The following is a 12,769-nucleotide window of genomic DNA, read 5'->3' as shown; positions in this document are numbered from 1 at the left end:
AAAACTCAGTTCAGGTTTTCTCTTTCCAAATGTACATAAAGCTACATGAAAGCAGTTTCCTTACCTCTGATTTTCCCAGTAGAAACAGCTTAATCATTCTTAAAATTGCTCAGTTTAGTATGAAAATATTTATGAAATATATACATTTCAGTTTCACACTGAAAAAAATCCTTATGGTTTGTCTTTTAAAGTAAATAAAAATATACAAGTTTTCTGTGCAGGCCTGTCCCAGCACCCCTCACATTTGAGTAACAAAAGAACCTTCCCACAGCAGACAACCCTAAGAACGTGGTTCCACAGTGCCCTCCTGAGGATTAAAGGATTCATTTATGCGTGGTGTGTGTTACAAATACATTATTTCTACTAGTTATAGCCCTAAAGAGGTCAGAACTGAAGTTTCTGGCAGATTGTTTTAAAACTAAGTCAGTTCCCCTGTTGAAGGTGGGCAAACAAACTGAAATAAAATAATTTTAAAATTATTCAAATTCACAAAACTAAGTGTAAAGTTGGTGTTTTTGTAAGTTTGTAGCATTTATATTAGAAGTTTTAATATTAAAACTCAAAACTGCCCTGTTAGAATCTCAAGTTCTTGAGGTGGGTGGCTGAGAGATTGAAATTCATTTGGGGCTATCACAAAATGGAAAAAGCATTTGTGACACTTGTTGACACCTTATATACTTGTAATAGTGATGTGGGTGACTAATACTTAACATCATCAAGGGGACAGAGCTCACTGCTCACTGGCATTTTCTTTACAGTGTTTATTAACTGTTGATTATATCTAGCGTCCAGAGGTATGTTTGTACCATTGGTACATTTACTAAATGAAATAAAAAATGGACATTTATAAGAGGCTTATGGTAGATCAACACAAGGTATTTTCTTTGGCTTTTGAGAGTCCAGCATGACTGGAAAGCATGGCATGTGTCTCTGCTTAAAAGAAAACAGGTGCATCAATAGGATGGAATTTTATGTGGCCAAGAACATATTCAAAGCATATATAATGACATGGAAAAATGCTCATGGTATGTTAAGTGGAAAAAGCAGGATATAAGACTATAAACAGTATCAATTCAACTGTGTACATTTAAGTGTATGTGTGCTTTGAAGGAGAGAGAGAAACAAAAGGAAATTAAGAGAAAACACTAGAAGGAATTGCCAAAATATTCATACTGGTTTTCTCAGTTTTAATTTTCTTTTTCTTTTTTTTTTCTTTTTTCTTTTTGAGATGAATTCTTGCTTGTCACCAAGGCTGGAGTGCAGTGGTGTGATTTCGGCTCACTGCAACCTCCACTTCCTGGGTTCACGCCATTCTCCTGCCTCAGCCTCCAGAGTAGCTGGGATTACAGGCGCCCGCCACCACACCAAACTAAATTTTGTATATTTAGTGGAGACAGGGTTCACCACGTTGGCCAGGCTGGTTTCGAACTGCTGACCTCAAGTGATCCGTCCACCTAGGCTTCCCAAAGTGCTGGGATTACAGGCATAAGCCACCATGCCCAGCCTAAATTTTCTTTTTTGCAGTTTTCAAATATTCTAAAGCTGCTATAATAAAGTTTGAAAAACTTTTTCATAAGAATGAAGATATAAATAAAGAACCATTAAAATTATTTAAACACAAAGCCTTCATTAGAACACATTATTCTGTAAATTATGTTTAGATTTCTTTAAGTTTAAATTTCTTAGATTTCTGTTAAATTGTGGTTGGTTGCTTTCATCATCCACCTCTGTTATACAGAATCGTCTGGTACACAGTTGCTGTATGAAAATGACTATAGGCCGGGCGCGGTGGCTCACGCCTGTAATCCCAGCACTTTGGGAGACCGAGGCAGGCGGATCACGAGGTCAGGAGATCGAGACCATCCTGACTAACACGGTGAAACCCCGTCTCTACTAAAAATGCAAAAAATTAGCTGGGCGAGGTGGCGGGCGCCTGTAGTCCCAGCTACTCGGGAGGCTGAGGCAGGAGAATGGCGTGAACCCGGGAGGCAGAGCTTGCAGTGAGCTGAGATCGCGCCACTGCACTCCAGCCTGGGCGACAAAGCGAGACTCCGTCTCAAAAAAAAAAAAAAAAAAAAGAAAATGACTATAAAATGCCATCTTTATATTTGCTAAGTGCATATTATCTCAAATAGAAGAAACATGCATAAATTATCAAGAATTTTAAATTTATTTGAAATTTTCTGATGTCATAGATTAACATTCCTCTATGTTAACTTTTTCTTCATTTTAAAATTTTTATGTAATTTTTTTCTTCAGCTTTTAAATTCAGGGTACATGTGCAGGATGTGAAGGTTTGTTACATAGGTAAACATGTGCCATGGTAGTTTGCTGCACAGATCATCCCATCACCTAGATATTAAGCCCAGCATCCATTAGCTATTCTTCCTGATGCTCTCTCTTCCTACCCCTAATTTTTTTAATTTTTAATTTTATTTTAAAAAGTTTTATAGAGACAGGGTCTCACTATGTTGCCCAAGTTGGTCTCGAACTCCTGAGCTCAAGCAATCCTCCTGCCTGAGCCTCCCAAAATGCTGGGATTACAGGCGTGAGTCGCAGCACCCAGCCTACTTTAACTTTTTCTAGCCTGAAAAAGAAAGCTTCACTATCTAAAATGAATGACGAAGATTTCTCAAAACGGTGACCAAACAAAATACTATTCAACGTACACCAATAGCTAAATTATTTACTGTGGGACCTATCAGCTGTGGGCTCCTAGGTGTAGTGTCATTATGGTGTCACAGAGCCGTTTATAGACTGTACAATAAGGAGTACCTAATAATTGTGATGCCTGCTTATTATATTTTCCTTATGACACTTAATTTTACTGCTTTTTATTTTAACTTGTGTGCCTACACACACAAAGGATTAATAATGATGTTTCCTACACACATCAACAGACTTAGTCCACCTATTTTCCAGCAAAATGTCTCTTCTGATAAAATTCTTTCTGCCTCAAAATGTATTTGACTCTTGCTACCCTGTTTCAGTTTGTAAAACAAAACAGATGCCTTCACTATCTCATGTAAGATGGTCATGGGGAATATTTCTTTTTCATCCAAAAATTGTTCCAGGCCAGGTGTGGTGGCTCACGCCTGTAATCCCAACACTGTGGGAGGCTGAGGTGGGAGGATGGCTTGAGGCCAAGAGTTTGAGAGCAGCCTGGGAAACAGCAAGACCCCATCTCTACCAAAAAATAAAAAATAAAATAACTGAAAAAGTGTTAAAATTTTTAGAAACATGAAATGCTCTTCACAGTTGGAGATTACTAATTTTTACATATAATTTATTTCCATATAAGGAAGCCCAGGTGAGGCCGTCTTTATGCTATAGAAGCAAGTCCACAGAGAAAAGATTAAAACAAGCAGCAGAGGTACCTGTTGTACTTCAATAAATGGGAGTATCTAAATTTAGCAGCCTGTGTCAGCCACCTGTCCTATTAAATATTCTAGCTTCTGAAGCTCCATTCAACACAACATACATACATAGATGGATTTGTAGCCTAGATACTTACTCCCTCACCCACTCTTGTCCATTTCCGTCTCTCTCATACAGACATGAACGCCACCCAGTCCCACATATAAACCCTTTTACTTTATGTATTATTATTATCGTTTTATTCATGATTTTATTACATATTGCATTTTATCTATTTGTTTTACTTCTTTGTATTTGCTTAGCACCTTCTACAGGCTATTGTATAGTGACATGTTTTTATAGTGCTAAACCAAAGCTATGTCTGCCTCCTAAAGGATGTTTATGAAACTATCATTCATTGTTCACATGCAGAGTCATTCAATAATATTTCATATAAAACCTCCAAGACCAGTCTACATAATGAATGCTGTAAAAAATATCACGGAATGTTCTACCTGTGGGGGAAAAAAAAAAAATACAAACCACAAACTACTGTTAAAGTCAGAATACTGCATGAAAATAAAAACTTTTTTTTCTACATTAAATGAAACTAAAATGAAAGTTGGAAAGTTTCCCTTCGGAAAACTTAAACAAAAAGGTGAATCTTGAGCAAATTTCTCACCATCTCCTGAAAAACTAATAAATTCTTAAATCAGTTTGAAGAACCTGGTTCTTTAATCTCCTGGTCACAGTCAAAACAGAGGGAAAGCAACTGCTAAAATGTTAGCATACACAGAAAAATCTTTCAGGCTGAAATCAAGTCTACCACAGCCAGTTAACTTAGCTGGAGAGGAACGGGTGCATGGGGTAGAAATATTAGTCAAATTGCTTCTCTGGAGTCATGTGCATCTGGAGCCCATCTTTTTAATTGTTTTCCATGGTGCCCTTGATATAATATACTTTTTTGAATTGCTTCGGTCTTCTTGACACCCTAGATGAGTCAGCATGTTGCAATCGTTCGCCCAAATGTCTTTCTCCACTTGGTCTGTTTTTTTTTTTTTTTTTTTTTTTTTTTTGAGACGTTGTCTTGCTCTGTCGCCCAGGCTGAAGTGCAGTAGCGCAATCTCGGCTCACTGCAACCTCCACCACCCGGGTTCAAGCCATCCTCCTGCCTCAGCCTCCAGAGTAGCTGGGACTATAGGCAAACACCAACACGCTCGGCTAATTTTGCATTTTTAGTACAGATGGGGCTTCGCCCTGTTGGTCAGTTCTCAAACTCCTGACCTCAAGTGATCCGCCTGCCTCAGTCCCCCAAAGTGCTGGGATTACAGGCGTGAGCTACCACATGTGGCCTCCACTTGTTCTTAAAGGAAAGGAGAAAAAAACAAATTCAATTTAATAACAGCAAAAAGTAAATTCACAGTTAGAAATCCCTTTGACATCTCATCTGAGGATACCTAACAGAACATTTTTCTTGGCCGGGCGTGGTGGCTCAAGCCTGTAATCCCAGCACTTTGGGAGGCCGAGATGGGCGGATCACGAGGTCAGGAGATCGAGACCATCCTGGCTAACCCGGTGAAACCCCGTCTCTACTAAAAATACAAGAAAATTAGCCGGGTGAGGTGGCGGGCGCCTGTAGTCCCAGCTACTTGGGAGGCTGAGGCAGGAGAATGGCGTGAAACCGGCGGGGCGGAGCTTGCAGTGAGCCGAGATCGCGCGCCACTGCACTCCAGCCTGGGGCACAGCAAGACTCCGTCTCAAAAAAAAAAAAAAAGAACATTTTTCTTTTTTTTTGTTTTGGTATTATTAGTAGAGATGGGGTTTCACCATGTTGGCCAGACTGTTCTCGAACTCCTGACCTAAAGTAACCCACCCGCCTCGGCCTTCTAAAGTGTTGAGATTACAGGCGTGAGCCACCGCACCCGGCCTGCTTTTGTTTTTTGTAAAGACGGGGTCTCCCTATGTTGCCCAGGCTGGTTATGTTTCTTTTCATGTCCATTTTACATGTTACAATAATATAATCTAAACAGAGCAAGAAACAAGAAAGTTAGCTCTTTAGAGGGACAGAGAGGACCAGAAGGTCAAGTGGGGCTATAATTCCTGTCTCACCTATAATATTTGAATCTGTACAAACTGGCACTGGATCAATATATTACTAAATAGTGGCCAAATCCCCATGATACAAAACCAATGCACTCAGGTGCTATACCTATATACCCGTTTAAAAGCTGAAATGAGCAAATCACTTTACGGAGAAATTGGAGAAACCCTGAATACACTTGCTGAAAGACCAGGAGATAGTAATTGGTATAAACTATGAAAGAATAATCTCTTAGACATGACAAATGAAAGAGATTTTCTCTGTAGGGACGAGCATGCTTCTTGCCTGCTCCAGTTCACTTTTTGTTAGGGTATAATAATCCCTTCTGCACAGCTCTATGAGGCTTACAAAATACTGACACCCTATATTACCTCAATCTTACAAAGTAGGGATGGGATTTTCCTCTCCCATCTCCAGTATGCGGATGAAGAAACTCAGGTTCCCTTTACAGGTTAGCATTTTGCTGTCACTTCTCATTCTTGCTGACATACTCAAAGCACTTCTCTTCTAATACCTTTGTTTCAGTCTGCTGGGCAGGTAGGGCTACAGGTATAAAGGATCCACCCCAATTCAAAAGGATTTGCTAACTCCAGGTTCTTCCAGTAAACCTGTTGAAGAGTCAAAAGCCTCAGACTTTCTGTCTCCCAATCAATGTACTATTTCCTTTGTCAAAGTAGACATATGGGGAAGGCAGAGTTTCCTGCAGCCGTTTCTTCAGCTGGGGCCACTATGCCATGTACACAATTCATACTTTTCATTCTGAAGTTCTTGTTTCTGGCCTCATCTCTGGCCCAGCACACAGCTCTCCTGGTCAAATAGATCTGGTCAAGCCCATCCCCTATTCTGTAACTTCCCATGGTCCCCAGCACTTAGTGGATATAGATTTAACATGGTCATTTCCCTAGTTGTGGCTTCCAGCTGCTTGTTCAAGACCCTATCTAGGGCCAGGTGTGGTGGCTCACACCTGTAATGCCAGCACTTTGGGAGGCCAAGGTGGGCAGATCACGAGTTCAGGAGTTCAAAACCAGCCTGGCTAACATGGCAAAACCCCAGCCCTACTAAAAATATAAAAACTAGCCAGTCATGGTGGCAGGTAACTGTAATCCCAGCTACTCAGGAGGCTGAGGCAGGAGAATCGATTGAATCCAGCAGGTGGAGGTTGCAGTGAGCTGACATTGTGCCATTGCACCCCAGCCTGGGTGACCAGAACAAGACTTTATCTCAAAAAAAAAAAAAAAAAAAAAAAAATTGGCTGGGTGTGGTGGCAGTAGCCTGTTATCCCAACTTCTCGGGAGGCTGAGGCAGGAGTATTGCTTGAACCCAAGGTGGAGGTGACATTGGACTGAGATCATGCCACTGCACTACAGCCTAGGCGACAAGAGCGCAACTCTGTCTCAACAACAACAATAACAAAAGACCCCATCTAGTTCCTCCTTAGGTAAACCTGCCATGCTCAACAACTTCCGGTCCCCCAGTGCACATGGCTGCTTCAGCATTTGAAACCTGCCTGCAATACTGGTCTCCACTGCTTCTGGAAAGACCCCTACTACCCTCACAAAAGCCTATAAATCTCTTAAAGCCCAGCTCTTAAGAATACTCCTCCATTCTATTTAGATCTTGCATTAAACACTTATTCTTATGTATTACAAGGTTATGTAGGGTTTTTCTCTGTGTTTTGTTTGTTTGTTTGTTTGAGATAAGGTCTTGCTCTGTTACCCAGGCTGAAGGGCAGTGGTGCAAACATGGCTCACAGCAACCTCAAACTCTTGAGCTGAAATGATCCTCCCATCTCAGCCTCCTGAGGAGCTGGAACCACAGGCACATGCCACTACTCCTGGTTAATTTCATTATTATTTTTCTGTAGAGATGGGGTCTCACTATATTGCCCAGGCTGGTCTCTAACTCCTGGCCTCTAAGCAATCCTCCTGCCTTGGCCTCCCAAAGTACTGGGATTACAGGTGTGAGCCACTGCACCCAGTTTATTATAAGGTCTTATGGGTCTGGTTTCCCCTAAAGACATGAGCTTCTGGAGGGCACTAGGAGGTTTCTTGATTTGTCCTTGAATACCCTCAATTACTAAACTTAATTGAATAAAAGTAATGATTTATTGAATATTTAGCCAAAATCCTGGGTCATCCAAAGAAAGGATAAAATTTCTCCTTTCCCCAGATTTTGGCATCCTTGAGGACATGCCCAGTGGTCTCTAAATTGCTTCCTGTAGGTCACCTGACATCCACCTGCCTTCCTCAACACACAACAAACCCCTCAAATGAACAAAACTCTTTGCAGAGTCAATCCCAGCACTTTGGTAGGCTGAAGTAGACGGATCACTTGAGATCAGGAGTTCTAGACCAGCGTGGCCAACATGGTGAAACCCCAGCTCTATTGAAAATACAAAAATTAGCCAGGCATGGTCGCATGCACCTGTAATCCTAGCTACTTAGGGGGCTGAGACAAGAGAATTGCTTGAACCTGGGAGGCAGAGGTTGCAGTGAGCTGAGATCACGCCACTGCACTCCAGCATGAGCGACAGAGTGAGAGTCTGTCTCAAAATCCTGGCATCTCCTTTTAGTGAACCTTCCTTGCCAAGTGATTCTCTGCATTGACTCTGGGAAAAAAGTACCTGTAATCCCAGCACTTTGGGAAGCCAAGGCGGGCAGATTACTTGAGGTCAGGAGTTCGAGACCAGGCTGACCAACATGGTGAAACCCCATCTCTACTAAAAATACAAAAATTAGCCTGGCGTGGTGGTGGGCACCTGTAATCTCAGCTACTCAGGACGCTGAGTCAGGAGAATCGCTTGAAGCCAGGAGGCAGAGGTTGCAGTGAGCCGAGATCGTGCCACTGCACTCCAGCCTGGGTGACAGAGCGAGACTCAGTATCAAAGAATAATAATAAAATAAAATAAAAGCTAAAAGAGGGTACTTTCCTGACCTCATGATCCACCCACCCCAGCCTCCCAAAGTGCTGCGATTATAGGCGTGAGCTACCGCACCAGCTAAAAGAGGGTACTTTCTACTCTAGGATATTGAATGGGCCAGTCTGCCCAAACAGGAAGGTTTAGCACAGGAAGGTTTAGCACAGGAAGGTGCCGTGAAACCCACCCATTTGGTTTGCTCCACTTCAAGCTTGAGACTCTTCTAGTTTGCCTGGATGACAGTAGTTTTCTGACCTCTGAATACATCTAAAGAAACTGACTCTGACAGTGCATGGAATTGACCATTACCCTGCCTTTGAGGCACTGTTACCGCCTCACCTAGGAATGGGTAACACTGCAAGGACTGAAGCTGTAAAATTACGTAGGTGGCTTACACCTCTAATGCTAACACTTTGGGAGGCTGAGGTGGGAGGATCACTTGAAACCAGGGTCAACATAGGGAGAGTCTGTCTCTACAAAAAAAAATAATAATAATAACAAAATTAGCCAGGAGTGGTGGCATGTTCCTGTGGTCCCAGCTCCTCAAGAGGCTGAGGTGGAAGATTCCTTGAGCCCAGGAGGCTGAGGCTGCAGTGAGCTATGATTGTTCTACTGTACTCCAGCCTGGGCGACAGAGCAAGACCCTGTCTCAAAAATAAAATAAAATTACGTAAGATGTTTGAAAAGGAAAGCATCTTCAAGTCCATTTAACTCAAGGAAAAGACCCAGATAAAGGACTTGTGACCTTGCCCAAGGTCACATTGAATTGGCATCTGAGCAACCAGCACCTAGATCTGATTTACTTAACAGGCCAACCACAGATGGCTTCATCCTAACAGCCCCAGGGAAGCTTAGAGGAATCAAGACGATCAAAAACACCTTGCTGGCCGGGCGTGGTGGCTCACGCTTGTAATCTCAACACTTTGGTAGGCCGAGGTGGGTGGATCACTTGAGATCAGGAGTTCCAGACCAGCGTAGCCAACATGGCGAAACCTCATCTCTATTGAAAATACAAAAATTAGCCGGGCGTGGTGGTGTGCACCGGTAATCCCAGCTACTTAGGAGGCCGAGGCAAGATAATTGCTTGAACCTGGGGGACAGAGGTTGCAGTGAGCTGAGATCATGCCACTGCACTCCAGCCTGGGCGACAGAGTGAGACTCTGTCTGAAAAACAAGACAAAACAAACAAAACACTGTGCTCACCTCGGCAGCACATAGCCTAAAACTGGAATGATACAGAAATGATTAGCATGGCCCCTGCGCAAGGATGACATGGAAATTCGTGAAGTGTTCCATATTTTTCTGTTCTTGCATGGGCTCTTAAGCAACATGGAAATAAGGTTGATGGAAAATAAACATCAGTTTCTAAACAAACAAACAACAACAAAACAAAAAAACAGCAGGCAGAAAAGATGGCTTTCAGAGGAAGTTCTGTTTTTTGGTTTTTTTCCTTTTTTTTGAAATGGGGGATGAGGTCTCACTCTGTCACCCAGGCTGAATGGTGCAATCACAGCACACTGCAGCCTCGACTTCCTGGGCTCAAGAGACTCTCCCTCTCAGCCCCCTAAGTAGCTGAGACCACAGACATGCACCACCATACCTGGTTAATTTTCCCAAAAAATTATTTTGTAGAGACAAGGGTATCCCTACGTTGCCCAGGCTGGTCTCTAACTCCTGGGCTCAAGGGCCTCGACCTCCCAAAGTGCTAGGATTACAGGCATGAGCCACAGTGCCTGGCCCTGGAAAGTCCTAAATTCTATGTAATGTTGTGCTCTAACATCCAAAAAAGTATTTTACTGTGCTATATCATCCTTCTATATATTGCTCTGTTACTGGCCAACTAAGACAGGACTACTCACTGGTCCCTGTGTTCCCTCTAGAGAGAACATAGGAAACCATTCCCTCAAAGTGTTATAGTATTATTCTGGCTTTGTTCTACTTTCTCTTTCCATGCAATTGATTCAAACATATGTAATCAGTTCAAGGATCTACTTTACCAGCCACTGTGCAAAGGGCAGGAGAAACAAAGATGAGTAAGAATATGTAAATATGGCCGGGCGCGGTGGCTCACACCTGTAATCCCAGCACATTGGGAGGCCGAGGTAGATGGATCACCTGAGGTCAGAGGTTTGAGACCAGCCTGGCCAACATGGTGAAACCCCATCTCTACTTAAAATATAAAAATGAGCTGGGTGTGGTAGTGGGCGCCTGTAATCCCAGCTATTTGGGAGGCTGAGGCAGGAGAATCACTTGAACCCAGAAAGTAGAGGTTGCAGTGAGCTGAGATCATTCCACTGCACTCCAGCCTGGGTGACAGAGTGAGACTCAGTCTCAAAAAAAAAAAAAAAAAAAGAATATGTAAATATGCAGGTTTACAGATACTGTTTCTCCCTACAACTGCTCTGGAAAGGGCAAAAAGTGTAAGTTAAATGAAAACCAGCGTGCTAGCCCCAGTAAAAAAATTGTTACCTTTCTTGAAAAAGTGATACATGATTCTTTGCAAGACTCAACCATGTTAACTACAACCACATATACCATTCTCCCCCCTACAGTTTTCTTGATTGCTTATTATTATTATTACTATTATTTTTGAGACATTGTCTTGCCCTGTTGCCCAGGCTGGAGTGTAGTGGCACGATCGCAGCTCACTGCAACCTCCACCTCCTGGGTTCAAGCATCTCTGCCTCCGCCTCCCGAGTAGCTGGGATTACAGGTGCCTACCACGCCAAGCTAATTTTTTTGCATTTTTGGTGGAGACGGGGTTTCACCATCTTGGCCAGGCTGATCTTGAACTCCTGACCTCGTGATCCACCTGCCTCAGCCTCCCAAAGTGCTGGGATTACGGGTGTGAGCCACTGTGCCCAGCCGATTGCTTATTATTTTTTAGATACATTTAACTTGTTTATCGCGTGCATGTTAAGGCATATTAATACATGTTTTTCAGATTCATCATGAAGGTTTTGGACTTCCTCAAAAATATCACAAAATTCTGTTGGAATTAGATTTGGTCAGAATGGATCTTAATTTTCAAACCAAGACACCTTGGGTTGCTATGGATTGGAAACTGCATAGCTAGACCACGAGAACACGTGATTTTGTTTTAAGCACAATTAACTCTACAGCGAGACAGCGTAACTGACATCATATAGCTCTCGCTGTGCCAAAGCCCGTAGAAACAGAAGAGGCCTTGCCTAGGGGATTCTTTGCATTAAACGACTTTGTTAGACAAAGCCACTCTGGCATGGGAATTGGATTTGCAATTTGGGTCTTTGTAAAAGGATTAGATGATCTCTATTGTTTAATGTTTGGATCTCAATTTGCATTTGGAAACACGTGACCCCGCTGGAGGTTTAGTTCTCTTTTATTTTCATTTTCTTGTCCCAATACACAATCGATACTGTATGTTAAAAAATTGATAAAACTGCTTGGTCAAATGGTCGTACTGATTAGGAAGTGTGATATGTTGGTCTTCTCTGTGATTGGTGGAGTCTACCTGGGCTCCAGCAAAACTGAGCCAGTAATCTATTTGCCAACTGACAAATAACTCATAGGTAGAGATCTGCACGTTTCATTGATTTCCTTAATTAGAATGCATGGCTCTTTGTTAGAGAAAGAAAGCACACAGAGATATGGTCAGACAGTGGATCTGCAGAAGGAATGAAAGAGAAAAGCCTCCGACTGCCTCAGGACATAGTTGAACACTCCTGTTCAATGCCTTACTTTATAAATAAAGTTTTGAGAAAAATTATTTTAGGTTTCGGATAGCAACACTCTCAGCTGTACACGGTGTTTAACTACCTGTCCTTTGGTAAACTTTTTTTGTTGTTGTTGTTGACAGAGTGGGAGTCTCACTCTGTCACCCAGGCTGGAGTGCATTGGCGTGATCTCAGCTCACTGCAACTTCCGCCTCTCAGGTTCAAGCGATTCTCCTCCTCAGCCTCCCGAGTAGCTGGGATTACAGGCGCCCGCCACCACGCCCAGCTAATTTTTGTATTTTTAGTAGAGATGGGATTTTGCTATGTTGGTTAGGCTGGTCTCGAACTCCTGACCTCAGATAATCCGCCAGCCTCAGCCTCCCAAAGTGCTGGGATTACAAGGGTGAGCCACCACACCCAGCCCTGGTAAACTTTTTTTTTTTTTTTGAGACAGAGTTTCACTTTTGTTGCCCAGGCTAGAGTGCAATGGTGTAATCTCGACTCACCGAAACCTCTGCCTCCCGGGTTCAAGCGATTCTCCTGCCTCAGCCTCCTGAGTATCTGGGAATATAGGCATCTGCCACCACACCCAGCTAATTTGTATTTTTAATAGAGACAGGGTTTCTCCATGTTGGTGAGTCTGGTCTCGAACTCCTGACCTCAGGTGATCCGCCCACCTCAGCCTCCCAAAGTGGTGAG

The 12,769-nt window shown here is 42.8% G+C and overlaps 1 non-coding gene across 1 annotated transcript; it reads left to right on the top strand.

Moving 5' to 3' along the window:
* The first annotated feature begins 9,570 nt into the window (after positions 1 to 9,570).
* Positions 9,571 to 9,677, top strand: LOC112426537 (U6 spliceosomal RNA). Its single transcript, XR_003017904.2, has one exon. It is a non-coding gene; the product is annotated as a U6 spliceosomal RNA (small nuclear RNA).
* The last annotated feature ends 3,092 nt before the right edge of the window (positions 9,678 to 12,769 follow it).

The sequence above is a fragment of the Macaca nemestrina genome, chromosome 14 (genome assembly GCF_043159975.1).
Source record: "Macaca nemestrina isolate mMacNem1 chromosome 14, mMacNem.hap1, whole genome shotgun sequence".
Lineage (NCBI taxonomy): Eukaryota > Metazoa > Chordata > Mammalia > Primates > Cercopithecidae > Macaca > Macaca nemestrina.
This window is presented reverse-complemented; position numbering and strand designations above follow the sequence as displayed.